Below are 15,639 nucleotides of genomic sequence, written 5' to 3'. Positions count from 1 at the left end.
ATTACAGTCAGCCCCTTTTATTGTTCCTTTTTAGCACTTACCACAGACACAAATATTATTTACTTGCTGGTTGCCATTTCATGTCTTAGAACACAAGTCTACTGGGTGCCAGAAGCCGAGCCAGACATTGGGTATAAAATTATTTCTCTTTTGACCTTCCATACTTACCAGTATCTAGGCTCACTGGGGCAGGTGAGGTGAGTTTTGTCGATGATGTCTAGCCCAGTGCCTGCCAGGTAACATGTGACCAGTGAAGAGTGGCTATACTAACTTATATCAGATGTAAGTGGTGCAGCCAACAATCTGGGCACAAAGGACCCGAAATCCAAGTGACCTTATATAACTGGAGACGTTATCAAAAACAAAGAGAATGAAATTTAATATGGATGGAGTGTAAACATAGCCCATGGAAAGAATGAGTGTGTGATATTATGGCTCAAAACAAATTGTGGGCTCAGTTCTACAGCTAGACTAGGCCTCTTATACTAATAGGTATTTTGTATTTGTAAAGGGCTATGAAAAACATTTGCAGAAAACATGTTCACAGTAATTATATCATTTAATCCTTATACCCACTTAGGTGGTAGATAGAGTAGACAGAATTGTCTTGAGTTTGCATAATAGGTCACCTACGTGTAGCTTGGTTAAATGGTTTCCCCAAGGTCATTCAGCAAGGCAGAGATGGGGCAGGGACCCTGTGCCTTTTCTCTAAGGCTGCAGGAATAGTATGTCACATTTATCCTAGGACTAAATAATATTCCAAATTAAACCTTCACATCCTACAGTATATATACACACACCCCTGTTTCCTAAAGTGCACATTCCTGGAGACAATAACTTGTATCAGTTCACCTTCTTGGGCCTGACCTTTTGCCCCAGAACCCACTCTAGACTGGGGCTTCATTGCCACTTTCTTTTGGAGATAGACCATGTTATTTAAAATGGGGAATACCCAATTTATTGGATATAAATCTGTTAACTGGATTTTTTTCTAAGTCTAGTTGTTACATTTACTTAATAAAGACTTTTTGTAGTATACATACAGAAAAATGCACGTATCACAGTGTGCAGCTTAATGAAATCTCACAAAGTGAATATGCTCATATGCCTAGCACCCAGATCAAAGCAAAGAACGTGGCCAGCTCCTTGGAAGACCCTATGGTCTTCTCTTCAATCATTACCCCCAACAGGGCAACAGCATCCTGAATTCCAACAGCTTGGATTAGTTTTGCTTCTTTTCTACTTTATATAATTACTGATGGAGTTTTATTCTTTTTCCATTTTTTTCCCCAAAGACTAAGTGTCTCCATGAGGGTCTAGGTTCAAATGACTCCCTTATTGAATAAAGTTCTATTTTATTTTTACCCAGCATTTGAGGCCTTTTGTGTTTTACCTCTAATTTGTGTTTCTCTCTTAGCTTCCAGTTCTCCAGGAACCTAGGAGTTAATCCTGAGTCTTTCTCTCCCTTCACATCTCACCTTCCATCAGTGGCCAGACCCCATTGGTTCAGTCCAACCTCTGAGATCATTAAGTACTTACTGAGCATCTACTGTGTGGCAGGCACTATTTTAGCTGCATGCAGAGTTATATAGATCAAGATCTCTGTCCTGGAGGAACTGACAGTTAGTGAGGGAGGGAAGTGAGACAGAAAAACAAATCATTTCAATATAAGTCCATTCTAAATACTAGGAAGTACCCCAGGCTACACTTACACCAGCTGAGGGGCTCAAGAGAGGTTTCTAGGAGAGGCCAAGGTGAGACTTAAAGGATGAGCAAGAATGATCCAGAAGAAAGAGTAAGATGTCCAAGCAGAAGGAACAGCTAAGCCCCTGAAGGGCTTTTGAGGGGAAAACAGAAACAGACACAACCACACTCCCCCCACCCCCACCCCTAGTGTTTGAAGCAAGCAGGAGGAAAAGGAATCTGAGAAGGAGACAGAAAAAAAATGGTCAGAGATGTAGAAGAACCAGTAGGGAATGCAGCCACGAAGCCAAGGAAAGAGAGCTTTTCATGAGGGAACATAGCACTAGCTATGCCAAACGCCTCCAGAAAGTTCTAGTAACATGTGTACAGAAAAGATGCCTTGGATTGTGCAGTTTGGAGGAAATGGCTAATCTACCTGGGCAGTTTCAGAGGAAAATAGTGACAGAACCAGATTGCCAGAAGGTGAAGAGAGGAGGGATGTCAGGATGAGGAGTCAGGAACTGGAGGCAGCTCTTTCCAGAAGCTGAGCTGAGAGGGAGAGAGAGGTACATGAACTGGGAAGGAGGCAGGTTTTAGAAAGGAGTGGTCAGTGCCGGAATGCAGGGCAGGAGGACAGTTGAGGGAGGGAGGCCTCAGAGGGCTCTTTAGTCCAGAGGCTGGGAAGAGGGGCCCCCCAGGGCACATCGGGTTGTGGATAAGAAGAGGGAACACACTGCTCATGAATGGTCTCCTGGGAGGAGGAAGCAAGTAGGGGGTATGGACAGATAGGGAATTTGAGGTTGATGGGGGTGGGGATGGGTAAGAAAGTTCACCTGGGAGGGACTTATAAAGGGTGGTCTTTGTCCTTTTGTATCTGACTTCTTTCACTTAGCCTAATGTCTTCAAGAATCATCCTGGTTGTAGCACATATTAGAATTCCATTCCTTTTTAAGGTCAAAAAATATTCTATGTATAGATATACCATAAGATGGCATCTTCACCACCAGGTTGACCACCAAGAGAGACAGCTGTGGGTACCAGCAGTCAGGTAACAGTGTCCTCAAGGTACAAGGAGAGGCTGGGAGTGCAGGTGAGAAATCTGCAAGGAGTCAGCAGATTAGAGGCTAAGGCTGCCTTGGCAAGAGGGCTGGGCTTGGTGGAGAGAATACCAGTGTCTTTGTGGCTGACAGGGCTGGGCTTCAGCTGCGCTGGGTGTAGGGGTGAGAGGGGCTGAGGAGGGAGGGATCTGAGGTCAGGAGGGGCTGCTAAGCAAAGGGGGACATGGAGGAGGCTGAAGGGGCAGGGGACATGTCTTCTTGAGCTTCCTCAGCCATAAATCCCTGTGCTCTCCAGTGTGTTTGTGTCAGGTAAATTCCCTGAACTTGTATTCTGGGTTAAGGGTGCATGCATTTGAACAGATATTTTAACAGATATATGTGCATTTAAACAGACAGATACCTCTAAATCCTATTCCAGAAAGGGCAGACCAATTTAGACTCCCTCCCACAGATTTTGAGAGGATTCAATTCCCTTTGCCATAACCAACCTTGGATGTTATTAATCTTTGTCAATCTGATAGGTGGAAAGTGATGCAATGATGACTAAATTTTTGTTCCTTTTTGGGGAATAGAGGCCCCAGTCCTCAGAGAGGGACTGGGTTGTGTTCTGTAGTGATCAACCACTAAGCACATGTCCCTCCAGGCCTCAGGCTAGCTCTTTCCTGCCTGCTCACCACCTGGATGCTGGTATTCTTGGTTTGCTGACCTCAGTTCCAGACTCCAGAGAGATATTGGAAATAAATATTGTAAAGATAGCCCCGAGCTACAATTACCTCTCAAAAATAAAACAGCCTGGAAATGACAGAAATTTCAATCAAATTATCCAGGTCACAAAATGTTCTTGATAAATTCTGCTGATTTAGTTGAGAGGATGGAGGGGGGGAGGAAAAAACCCTGCTTGTACCAACTCTAATAGGAAAGGAAAATGAATAGGAAATAAAAGGCAATGAATAGGAAAATATTCATGTATTTTTTGAATTAATAGTTAATTGATGATAAAAATAATTATATATAAATATGGATGTATTCAAGCACTAAAAAAGCATTTTAATCCTCACAAAAACCCTGGCAATGTTGAAGTCAGGGTCAGCCTCTGACATCAACTCCAGTCTGCCAGCAGTAAAAAGTAGTACTTTGTACAGCAAAAAAGAAAAGCAGCTGGAGATGACAGAGATGGATCTTGAATGCTGTCCTGTTTATATTCTGTTTCTTTTTACTCGGTTTTTCTGTAGACCAGGAAGCCCTGAAGAATTTCTAGGAGGGGTTTGAGGTGGTCAGTTCTGTGCTTTGAGATGATTACAAGGATGGCTTTGGGAGATAACTCTTGATTGAGGCCAAGAGGCCAGAGAGAAGCTTTTCCAACAGTCTGAGGAAGAACAAGTAAGGGTTTGGGATGGTGGACACAGAGAAGAGAATTCCAGACACACTTCTCCACTCCAGCTGACCATAGGTGACAGTCAAAGTCAAGCAGTCAAAGTTGATTTCAAAGTTTCTGGTGGCAAAATGAGAAACCCCAGATAGAAGCAAGTTTGTGAGAGGAGGATAATGAGTTCAGCGGTGGAGGTGCCATATTTAAAATTCTTGGGGACTTCCCTGGTGAGAAAACTCCACGGGCCGGGTTAGATCCCTGGTTGGGGAACTAGATCCCGCATGCCACAACTAAGAGTTTGCATGCTGCTACTAAGAAGTCCGCATGCCACAATGAAGATCCCGCGTGCCTCAACGAAAACCCGGCGCAGCCAAAATAAATAAATATTTAAAAGAAAAATTCTAAAAAAAAAATTCCTGGATAATATCAAGGAGAGGTGATCTGGAGGACAATTGGAAATGTGTGCCTAGAAGTTCAGAAAGATGTCTGTCTGGTCTGGAGAGAGATTTGGGAGTCATGAGGAGATGGCTGATCTTTGGAGAAGGACAGGGCAGGGGAAAAGATGGAGAGAAAGGAGATATTAAGGAAAACAAACATTTTTAGAGGTGAGCATAGGTAACTCTTACATCACTGAGAGGGAAGTGGTGGGGGGGTAGGAAAAATTGCAAGACCCAGTGGTATTATTGCTAGAGAAGAGTTTTGAGAAAGAGGGAGAAGTCAATGGAATGTTACAGAGCCATCAAGGAAGAAAAGGACTGCAAACAGGCAACTGGATTTGGCAACTCTAAGGTCACTGGTAACATCAAAGAAAGCAGAGAGTGACAGCACCTGAGGAGTGATGGGGAGGACAGGAAGGAAGACAGGCAGGAAGGTGGGAGAGGCCAGGACAGAGGAAGTTTTTTTAGGATAGAGAAAAATCTGTAAGTGAGGGAGAGGGAGACCCTGAGGATGCAACAGTTAGCTCTCCCGTTTCTGTGCTCAGGCTTTCTCTAGTTGCGGCGAGCAGGGTCTACTCTTCCTTGCGGTGCTCAGGTTTCTCACTGCGTTGGCTTCTCTTGTTGCAGAGCACAGGCTCTAGGCGTGCAGGCTTCTGTAGTTGTGGCTCGCGGGCTCTAGAGCACAGACTCAGTAGTTGTGGCTCACGGGCTTGGCTGCTCCCTGGCATGTGGGATCTTCCCGGACCAGGGCTCCAACCCGTGTCCCCTGCATTGGCAGGTGGATTCTTAACCACTGCACCACCAGGGAAGTCCCATTAACTCCCCTTCTTTTATCTGAGATCTCTCATCCCTGGCTGAATAAAACACTTAGTACCTCCTTCTCGGCTCCACACCAGCACCCCCACCCCCCTGCCACTCCCTCCCAGCCAAAAAAAAAGGTTGGCTGGAAAAGGCTCTCTCTGGTATAGGAGGATGGTAGAGATGTTAGATGGACAGGGCAGTGTGAATTTTTCTCTAGGTGCTGGTCACAGAATTTTTGTCCCTTATTTTCTCCGTCTTCAATGTGGATCAAAACACCTGGTCTTCCAGGGTGTACTGAATTTTACAAGCCAACTCTTGTATTTTAAAAATACAAGTTATTAGAGAAGTAAATAGGATGACATTATTGATTCTCAAAGACTTGGACCACATCTCTCTATTTTATAAAATTCCCACAGTTGATGGTCACTCCCCCGCCCCCCCATCGATATCTGTGATATCTATAACATCGAGTCCCCCAAACTGTGTAAAACAGGCAGAAAACTCTGATGATAAAATCTGCTCCTCCCCATGTAAGGTCAGACACCGTCCACAGTTCTTTAGCTCTCTCGAGTTGCTTGCGGCACTAGTCGGTTATTACTCGGTTGTAATAGCAACTAGACTGCGGCCTCAAGATGGAAGGTGCTATGAGAGTGCTAATTATTAGGTTTTTGTTTGTTCTTTTGTTTGGCCATGTGTTCAGATACTCTTCAGTAGTGGCTCGCAAAGGGTGAACCCCAGAGAACAGCATTATCATCACCTGGGAACTTGCCAGAAATGCAAAATCTGGAGCCTTACTCCACACCTCTGGCCTCAGAAGCCCTGGTGGGGTGGGGCCCAGCCACGTGCATCTTGAGGCAGTTAAGGTGAAGTTGGGACGCGCTAAAGATTGAGGGCCACGGATTTACCTGAGGCCTTTCCGCTCAGCCGCCCTTACCCAGCGGCATCACCTGGGGGCTTTTTAGAAATGCAGAATCTCGGGCTGCACCCTCACCCACGGAATCGAAACCTGCACTTAAACACGACCCCCAAGGGAGTCTGAGAAGCCTCGGTCTATATTACCGTTTTTGTATAATGTAATGAGGATCTCTTCCCCAGTAAGTTAAAAAACCTGACAGCCTAACTGGAGAAACGGTGAAAGTGCCTTGACATCCAACCCATTGAGCCCAAGGCGCCGCAGATTGCTTATCTTCATTGAGAAATGACAGGGCTCGGTGTCAGGCTGGGTAGAAAGGGGGTACGAGGAGGAGGAGACTCCGGGCGAGCACTCCGTGTTTCAGGTGGGTCCCCAGAAGCAGGTGTGACTGGAAGGCAGGAGAAGGGGGGCGATTTCCACGCAGGGGGGCGGGAAATAAAATGAACGTGGCGGACGCAGAGGACGACGAGGTCGGGGGTGCCTGGGAGGCCAAGCGGCTCGCTTAGCTTGGCAGGCGCTGAGGGGGAGCCCCTCCCTTGGGGGAGGCCAGAGGGCGGGGGTCGGGCACAGAGAGGGAGGTGGGTCCGGGCCGGCGCGGGGGCGGGCGGCTCTGCGGCTCCCCGCCCCTGGCCCGCCCCTCCGCGGCGCCATTTTGCAGGCGGCTGTTGCGGGACCGTAGACTGCGGCGGTTACTGCGGAGCCGAGGCGCGGCGGCAGGACGGGAGCCCGGCGATCTGCAGCCAGGTGAGAGCCGGGCCGCCGCGCCCCCCGCCCGGCCCACAGGCCGCACCTGCCGGGCCTGGCCGCGAGGGGCCCGCCGCGCCCACGAGGCCGGCCAGGCACGGCCCCCGCGCGCTGTCAGCGGCGCGGCCTGCGCCCCCACACCCCGGCCCGTTTCCGGGGTCCCCCGGCCACCCTGACCGCGGGGCCCTGCGATGCCCGGCGACCCGCAGCCCCGCCGGACCCCCGGGCGCTCACCCCTGCCTGCGGCCGGAGCCGCCGTGCGCTCGGGCCCTCAGGCCGCGCCGCGGGGAGGCGAGTGGGGTACCCCCGGGACCCGGTCGCCGCCGCCGCCTCCTCCCCGGCCCTCGGCCGCGCGGCCTGGGGTCGCTCTCCGGTCGGCCCTCCACAGGCGGTACGCGCGGGCATCTCCGTGCCCCCAGTAATGCAGGGCCATCAAGAGGGGCAGCGGAGGGGGGTGCATTTTACATTTTTGCCTTCTTTCTCCCCTACAATGGCTGCGCCGAGTAATTTTAGGAGCTCTCGCTCCGACCCCAGGACCTTTCTGTCTGGCCAGTTCCCCGGGGGTCGCCGTCCCCCTTGTTGCCACCTTGCTGGAAAGAGAAATTGTCATTTTCGAGTGTGACTAGTTTATGGGCGCAGAATTTTCTCCTTCCTATGACTCTAGATGTCCCTTTGATGGGCAGCTGATAGGGATTCGGCCTACAGGCTGGGGGTTTTAAGCATGACTGATGGGAAATTCATGATTGTCAATCCAAAGGGTAGGTGAGGGCAACTGCGGGTGGAAGAAAGTCACTTATAAGGGATTTCTGGGTCTGAGGCATTAGCAGTTGCTGACTACTTTTAGTCGTGCAGTGATGGGAGAGAGGAGGGGGAAGATGCTGTCCCTGCTGATATTTGGACGTCTGTGTGCAGAGAAGGCTGGGCAGTGTGAGGACGTGCACAGTCTGATTTGAGCTGTCATTAATTGGCATGTGATCTCCCTCACCCAGTTTCTTCCTCTCTGAAGCCAGAGGTTAGAATCACGGATGGTTGGAACATTTAATTTTTATATTTTTGCATTTGAATGCTGTTGGATTGGGGCCTCGCCCTTCCAAGTTGTCTAGACCTGCCTTTTCACCTTTGCATATGACTTGGCCCACTTGGCCCCTGAAGGTGAGTCTGGTGAGATTTATAAAAAGGGCCTTTTGGCTCAGAAATTCTGAATTCTCTACAGGGTCATGGACTCTATCAGGGTCACTTGTGAACCTATCACTACTGGTCTCTTTTCACTCATCCAAAATTTAATAGCTTTGGGGCACCTGCCTTTTAGAAGCCCAGCAGTGGGTGTGCACAGTGTAAGCCCTCGTGACACACCTGTTAGTTAAAAGGGAGTGAGTAGATGTGTCCAGCTGACAACCTGTTTCACCTGGCAACCTGAACATGAGCTATCTGCTTTCTAGACTATATCGTTGCCAAAATGGTGACCAGCTTCTTTCTTTGAATACCAGGGCATTTCTCTTTCGGTTTCTTTGCTTGGAGTGGGGAGTGATTTTTTTTTTTTTTTTAAAGAAACTAGGTATTTCAATAACTTTTCGTAGTAGTTCCCTCCCGCTCCCAAAGATGGTTGTGTGGCAGTTGTGTTTTCTGACTGTGGCACAGTCAAGCCGAGTTTTAATGTCTGTTAGGATGTTTCAAAAATGCTTATGAAAGTACCTGTGTAGAATATTGGATGGGGTTTTGCTAGGTTTCATGCCACACTGCCTATCTGGTTTGTGTAGCAAAGGCTAGTGGATTTATAATATCATTGCAGAAATGAGTTAGATGTACATCAGCTAATTTGGTGACAAGTGCTGTTAATCCAAATATTATTGACTAAAACCCAATCTTTTGCCTTCAAGTAGCCTAAGGTCTAGTGTGTTGGATACTGGAAATCCTGAGTTGGTTATTGCCACCATCTTCAGTGTCTCCAGAGACAAACCTGGGATCCATTTGGTTACTCATTTCTGGCATCACTGGTGACTTAAGGGTTTTTCCCATTATGGTTAAGGGAATTAAAAGTCAGCAGTCATAATTTGCAATTATATAGTGCTTTGTACTTGTAAATGAAAGCTTTTAAAAAACTTTATTTAATCCTCTTATGCTGTTTTATTTATTTATTTATTTATTTATGGCTGTGTTGGGTCTTTGTTGCTGCGCGTGGGCTTTCTCTAGTTGCGGCGAGCGGGGGCTACTCTTTGTCGCCGCGCTCTTGCTTCTCATTGGGGTGGCTTCTCTTGTTTTGGAGCGCAGGCTCTAGGCGCGCGGGCTTCAGTAGTTGTGGCTCACAGGCTCTCGAGTGCAGGCTCAGTAGTTGTGGCCCACGGGTTTAGTTGCTCTGCGGCATGTAGGATCTTCCCGGACCAGGTCTCGAACCCATGTCCCCTGAATTAGCAGGCGGATTCTTAACCACTGCGCCACCAGGGAAGTCCCTCATGCTATTTTTTTTTTTTTTTTTTTTTGCTGTACGCGGGCCTCTCACTGCTGTGGCCTCTCCCGTTGCGGAGCACAGGCTCCGGACACACAGGCCCCGCGGCCATGGCTCGCGGGCCCAGCCGCTCCGCGGCACGTGGGATTCTCCGGGATCGGGGCACGAACCCGCGTCCCCTGCATCGGCAGGCGGACTCTCAACCACTGCGCCACCAGGGAGGCCCCCTCATGCTATTTTAACTTAAACATTTTGCAGTCCTTCCCTGACCTGTTTCCAGGCCTTGCCTAAAAAACTCCCAACACGCTAGTCTGTTCCCAGTGCCAGGTAACCTCATTAATTCATTTTCATTCCCTGCTGTTTTTCTAGTTATTCTTTCCTCAGAGGGCCTGAGTCTGGGCTTTCTTTCTTTCTTTTGCTGGGGAGCACTCCTGCTTCAGGTTGAGCTGTGAGCTACTACTAAGCGGTTTAAACTGGTCCTTTGTGCTCCTTATGGCACTCTCTTCATTTTCTCCCTGGCTTTGCTATTTCTGGCCTGTTGTTTTGTCACCGGTTCTAGATTGTCGTCTCTCTAAGAATTGAGGTCTGCTTGCAACTTATGCTTTTCACAGGCCTCCCCACATTTAATACATGTATTGACTGCCGACTGTGTGCCAGGTAACGATCTTGGTGCTCTAGATGCTGCATAGAGATTTCTTCCCCACACAGAGCTCACACTCTAGTGTGGAGGCAGACATTGAGACTTTGTGCTCTGAAGAAGAATCTGGCAGGATTGGGGGTATTAAGTGTTGCCGAGCGAGCTGAAATTGTAGGAAATGTAGAACGGGAAGCTCTGAGTCATCTTTGAGTGAAGAAGTGAAGGAAGTGAGTCATATGGATATCTGGGGGAAGAGCATTCCCGTGGAGGAAACTGCAGATGCAAAGGCCCTGAGGCAGGAGAAAGAGAATGACTGAGGTCAGAAAGACAATGGGAGTTGAATCATTTAAGGCTGCGTGGCACCTAGGAAGGCCTGTAGATTTTACTTAGGAGCCATTGGAGAGTTTTGAATAGAGGACGGATAGAGACATGCTGGTTGTTGATGTGTGAGAATAGAATGAAGTCAGGGTGAGCAGGGTAGGGCTGCGGGGCAGGCAGCTAGTACAGGGCTGAAGATGGTGATTGAGTGGAGGTGGGTGCCGGTGGGGTGGTGGTGAGAAGTGTCGGATTGTCAGGTGGGGCTGAGGAGATTGCTGATGGACCATCTGTGGGGGGTGAGAGAGAGAGTTGAGGGCAATGGCAGGGTTTCTGGCCTAAGCACCTAGAAGGAAAGTGGCTGCCCCAGGAGCCACATGCTGCATGATATGTTAGGTTGCCGTGCCAACCTGATGCAACTAAATGCAGTGGTAAGGAGAGGGTGGATGTTTTGGGGGAGGTCTTCTTCCATGGAAATGTAACTCTTCTTACCTCAGGCAGGTAAGTCCCTCACCTCAGGTCTAGGTGGCCTCTAAGACCCTCCTTGAAAATTTACCCCAGGAAGGAAAGTGCCATCTACTCGTTTTTTCATAACCATCTCTTGCATTACTTCATTTTGTTGTTGTTGTTGTTGTTATGCAGGCCTAAAATCTATAAAGGTAGCACAAAAAGCAAAAATTCGGATTCATCAAAAATGGCCTCTGGCAAGTCCCTACATCTTAGGAAGTGTGGTAGACATGATTTGCATATACACTATATACAGAAATATCTAAGTATTCAAGTGTAATGGGTACAGTAGTGGATACTGCATAGGCTCATGGAGGATCATACTTAGGACTTCAATCAAGTAGTCTCACTGCCTGTGAACTTTTCAGCAACTTAAGAGTGCAGCTCACAGCCTCTTCCTGTTGGCCATGGTCTTGACTCCAGTTTTTCCTTCATCATTGTTCCTCTGTAGCCTTGATGAGTTCTTCAGTTTCCTCCTTCAGTGAGGGGGTCAGGGTTGCACTGGGCCTCATGTTGCCTGGTTGCCACAAACCATGGCTTTTTATGGTCTGTGGTCCAGAAAGCCTTCTTTATTCACGGGTTCTTTCCACAGGTTTTTCCCAAAGCAGCTGATCTTTCAGTCTCCTTGTGTCAGTTGCCCTGGGGCATCTCAGTGAATGCCTGGTGGAGGTTCACCCATCTGGGTGGCCACCTCTCTCTCATTTATGTGCATGTGACTCTTACTGAGTTGAATCTTCCCATCTTCTAAGTTGAACTCAAGAGCAGTTTAAAACTCTTCTCTCCAGGAGCCTCTGTAAGCAGTAGAGGGGACCCAAGAAAGACTAGACAGTGAGCCCCATGTGATAGGGCCAGTGCAGTAATGATGGTGCCAATGGTTATTGGCTGTGTGCTGAACACTTGAGGTCACTATTGTTGGTTTCAGCAGCTGGCAGCCAATGTGGTTCTGGTCTGCATCTTATCAGTGAAGGAACTGGAGCTTGATAAACTTTTCTAACTTAACTCTTGGGTCTTGAATTCTGCTCTTAATGCTCCGATAAACCTTGGGACCCTCGATGATAGAATGCTATTCCCAAGTCTTGCCTGAAGGTCTGTGTTTCTTAGCTCCTGTTGGCATAGTAGAGAGCAGGGAAACTAGTGTCAGTTGGTCAACAGGTGCTTTGCCTAGCACTTCCTGTGTTTACTAATGGCATTTAATCACAGCAGCCCTATGGTAATAGGTATTACTATTCCCATGTTACATCTGAGGATGCTGAAGTTGGTGGTGGGCAGCTCCTTGCCCAAGGTCATAGTAGCTGAGTCAGAATTTGACCCAGGGCTGGTCTGATTGCCATGCTCCACTGGGTGGGTGTGGGGGAGGGGGAGGTGGGGATGGCATGAATAAAAGTGGAGAGGCTTGGGAGAGGGGTTGAATGTGTCAGGATGGTTGGAGGGAGGCTGAGGCTGAGGTAGGTGGAAAGGGTGTACAGAGCTTAAAGGTCCTTTTGATACTATATTATGGAGCTTGAATTTTGTCTGGAAGACCACCAAGAAATTCCCAGAAGGGGAGTGACTTGTAGAGATGTGCATTGTAGGAAACTCTGGGGCAGTGTGGAGGGTACATGCTGAGGCTGAAGGAGAACAGATTGTCCTCACTTTCTTCTGCCTCCTCTTATCCATCCTGTTGTTCATTCCAGGCTCAGTGTTTTCTTCTCTGCACCCCAGCTTGGGTTCTTTGTTCCTTCCTTTCCCTCATTTATTCCTGTAGGATCCTCGCACAACCCCCTACCCCAACACATGCACATTTCTTTTATACAGGCTTCCTCTGAGATGGCTTCGCTTTGTTCAAGTGAAGACATACATGACCCAGCGTTAATTAAACCTGCATTAACTTTGCCATTCTGGACCAAGGCTTCATGACAGAGGTCTTGGTGTAATGACTCTGGATGGTCTTCTCCCCCGCTTCTGATGAAAAGCACTGCTTGAAACGCTGTTTCTCACAATTCCTCTGTAGTTGGGATTTCAGTCTGCAATTCGGTGTGGCTTTCTTGTCCCCTCTGCAGTGCTGGCTTAAATTCTTCGCTATCTCCAAAGGCGTATCACCTGGTTGGGGGTACAACCTCTTCCTTGTCTAACATGATAGATCTTAAACTTGAGAGTTTCTCATTCAGAAGGTCTGGGATGGGGCCTGGTCTGCATTTCTAACCAGTTCCCAGATGATGAGGATGCTGCTGATTGGGGAACCACCAGCACCTGTTTTTGTAAATCAGGTTTCACTGGGACATAGTCATGCCCATTCAAGAGACCATATGACCTGCAAGCCTAAAATATTCGCTATCTGGCTCTTGTAGAAAGTTTGCTTATCCCTGCTTCATAGTAATACTTATGTGGTCAGTGCTGAAAAGTTTGAGTTCAGGACTTCCCTTGTGGTCTAGTGGTTAAGACTCTACACTGCCAATGCAGGGGGCATGGGTTCCATCCCTGGTCGGGGAACTAAGATCCCACATGCCGTGTGGTGCAGCCAAAAGCCAAAAAACTTTGAGTTCATATTTTATTATCAAGAGCTCCTCCTTTTTCTTTCTTTTTTAAAAAAATATTTATTTATTTATTTTGGCTGCGTGAGCTCTTGAGGCACGTGGACTCTTAGTTGCGGCATGCAGATTCCTTAGTTGTGGCACACGAACTCTTAGTTGCTGCATGCATGCAGGATCTAGTTCCCCGACCAGGGGTCGAACCCCAGCCCCCTTTGCATTGGGAGTGCGGAGTCTTACCCACTGGACCACCAGGGAAGTCCCTCAGAAGCTCTTTCTATATTAAGACATTGCTTCACAAATTATTCCACAGAAGTATGGTATGGGGGAATATTGCATATTTTGAAGTGTTAGGGAGTATAAAAAGCATGACACTTTTAAGTCTTTTTATCTAAAATTAATGTAAAGTTTATATTCTATTCCAGAAACATCAGTGCTTGGTTTAACATGAAACACTTTTCCTCCCTAATCTTTGAGTAAAGTTGATGCTGCTAGACGTGTTACATTTGATCCTGCTTTCACTTTGTTTGAGAAATATGCTATTAAGATTTGCATTTTTTAAACAAATGCTAGAGGGGGTGTGGAGAAAAGGGAGCCCTCCTACACTGTTGGTGGGAATGTAAGTTGGTGCAGCCACTATGGAGAACAGTATGGAGGTTCCTCAGAAAACTAAAAATAGAATTACTATACGATCCAGCAATCCCATTCCTGGGCATATATCTTGATAAAACTATAATTCAAAAAGATACAGGGACTTCCCTGGTGGTCCAGTGGTTAAGAATCTGCCTTGCAATGCAGGGGACACGGATTCGATCCCTGGTCAGGGAACTAAGATCCATATACTGAGGGACAGCTATGCCCACGCTCCACAGCTATGCCCATGCTCCGCAACTACTGAGCCCACGTGCTCTGGAGCCCGTGTGCCACAACTAGAGAGCCCGCGTGCCACAACTAGAGAGCCTGTGTGCCGCAACTAGAGAGCCGGTGTGCCGCAACTTCTGAGCCTGCATGTTCTGGAGCCCCTGCACCACAATTAGAAAGAAGCCCATGCACTGCAACAAAAGACCCCACGTGCTGCAGTGAAGATCCCGTGTGCTGCAACTAAGACCCAACATGGATAAACAAATAAGTAAATAAATAATTTTTAAAATTAAAAAAAAAGATACATGTACTCCTGTGTTCATAGCAGCACTGTTCACAGTAGCAAAGACATGGAAGGAACCTAAATGTCCATTGACAGATGAATGGATAAAGAAGATGTGGTACATATATACAATGGAATACTACTCAGCCGTAAAAAGAACAAAATAATGCCATTTGCATCAACATGGATGCACCTAGAGATTATCATGCTAAGTGAAGTAAGTCAGAAAGAGAAAGACATTTATCACTTGTATGTGGAATCTAAAATATGGCACAAATGAACTTATCTATGAAACAGAAACAGTCTCATAGACATAGAGAACAGACTTATGGTTGCCAAGGGGGAGGAGGGGGTAGAGGAGGAATGGAGTGGGAGTTTGGGGTTAGTAAATGCAAACTATTACATATAGAATGGATAAAAAACAAGGTTCTACTGTATAGCACAGGGAACTATATTCAATATCCTGGGATAAACCGTAATGGAAAAGAATATAAAGAATGTGTATATGTGTATAACTGAGTCACTTTGCTGTACAGCAGAAATTAACACAACATTGTAAATCAACTATACTTCAATAAAAAAATAAATTAAAAAATATTTGCATTTTTTGGTCATAAGTTGCGAATATATGCTCTGTGCTTTGAATTCAAATCTGTCAGTTGTTTATCTTTCCCATGCCTTCTCTATCCCAAGATTTTATAAATATGCACGTATATTTTCTCTTAGTTCTTTTTTTAATATTCAGCTATAATTAGTATTTGTATTAGAGTATGGTATGAAGTAAGAATTTTTTTTCTCTACATTAATTCCAACACCATTTATTCATTAATTCATTCTTTTCTTATTAACTTGTTAACCATAATCATATGCTGAATCCTTATATCTGTCATGGGACTTATTGTGTTATTCCATTTATCTGTGTATTCCTTAGCCATGACCTTGCTATTTTCATCATAATAATCACTTTATAGTAGGCTTTACTATGTAATAGTGCCTACGCTCAATTTTTTTCCCAGTGTGTTTCAGTTTAGGGTTTCAAAATAGCTTTTAATGGGCAGTTTCATTGAATGTATGTTAATTT

At 46.7% G+C, this 15,639-nt stretch overlaps 1 protein-coding gene across 1 annotated transcript in view; it reads left to right on the top strand.

Annotated features, from left to right (window-relative positions):
* The first annotated feature begins 6,894 nt into the window (after nt 1-6,894).
* SLC23A2 (solute carrier family 23 member 2) overlaps nt 6,895-15,639 on the top strand; it is a 147,846-nt gene continuing 139,101 nt past the window's right edge. The window contains exon 1 of the mRNA XM_060077922.1: nt 6,895-7,005. The gene's annotated coding sequence lies outside the window, so the exon portion shown is untranslated. The remainder of the gene's footprint in view (nt 7,006-15,639) is intronic.

The sequence above is a fragment of the Mesoplodon densirostris genome, chromosome 16, assembly GCF_025265405.1.
Source record: "Mesoplodon densirostris isolate mMesDen1 chromosome 16, mMesDen1 primary haplotype, whole genome shotgun sequence".
NCBI classification, from domain to species: Eukaryota; Metazoa; Chordata; class Mammalia; order Artiodactyla; family Ziphiidae; genus Mesoplodon; species Mesoplodon densirostris.
Note: the sequence above shows the minus strand (reverse complement) of the source record. Positions and strands in the feature narration are given on the sequence as shown.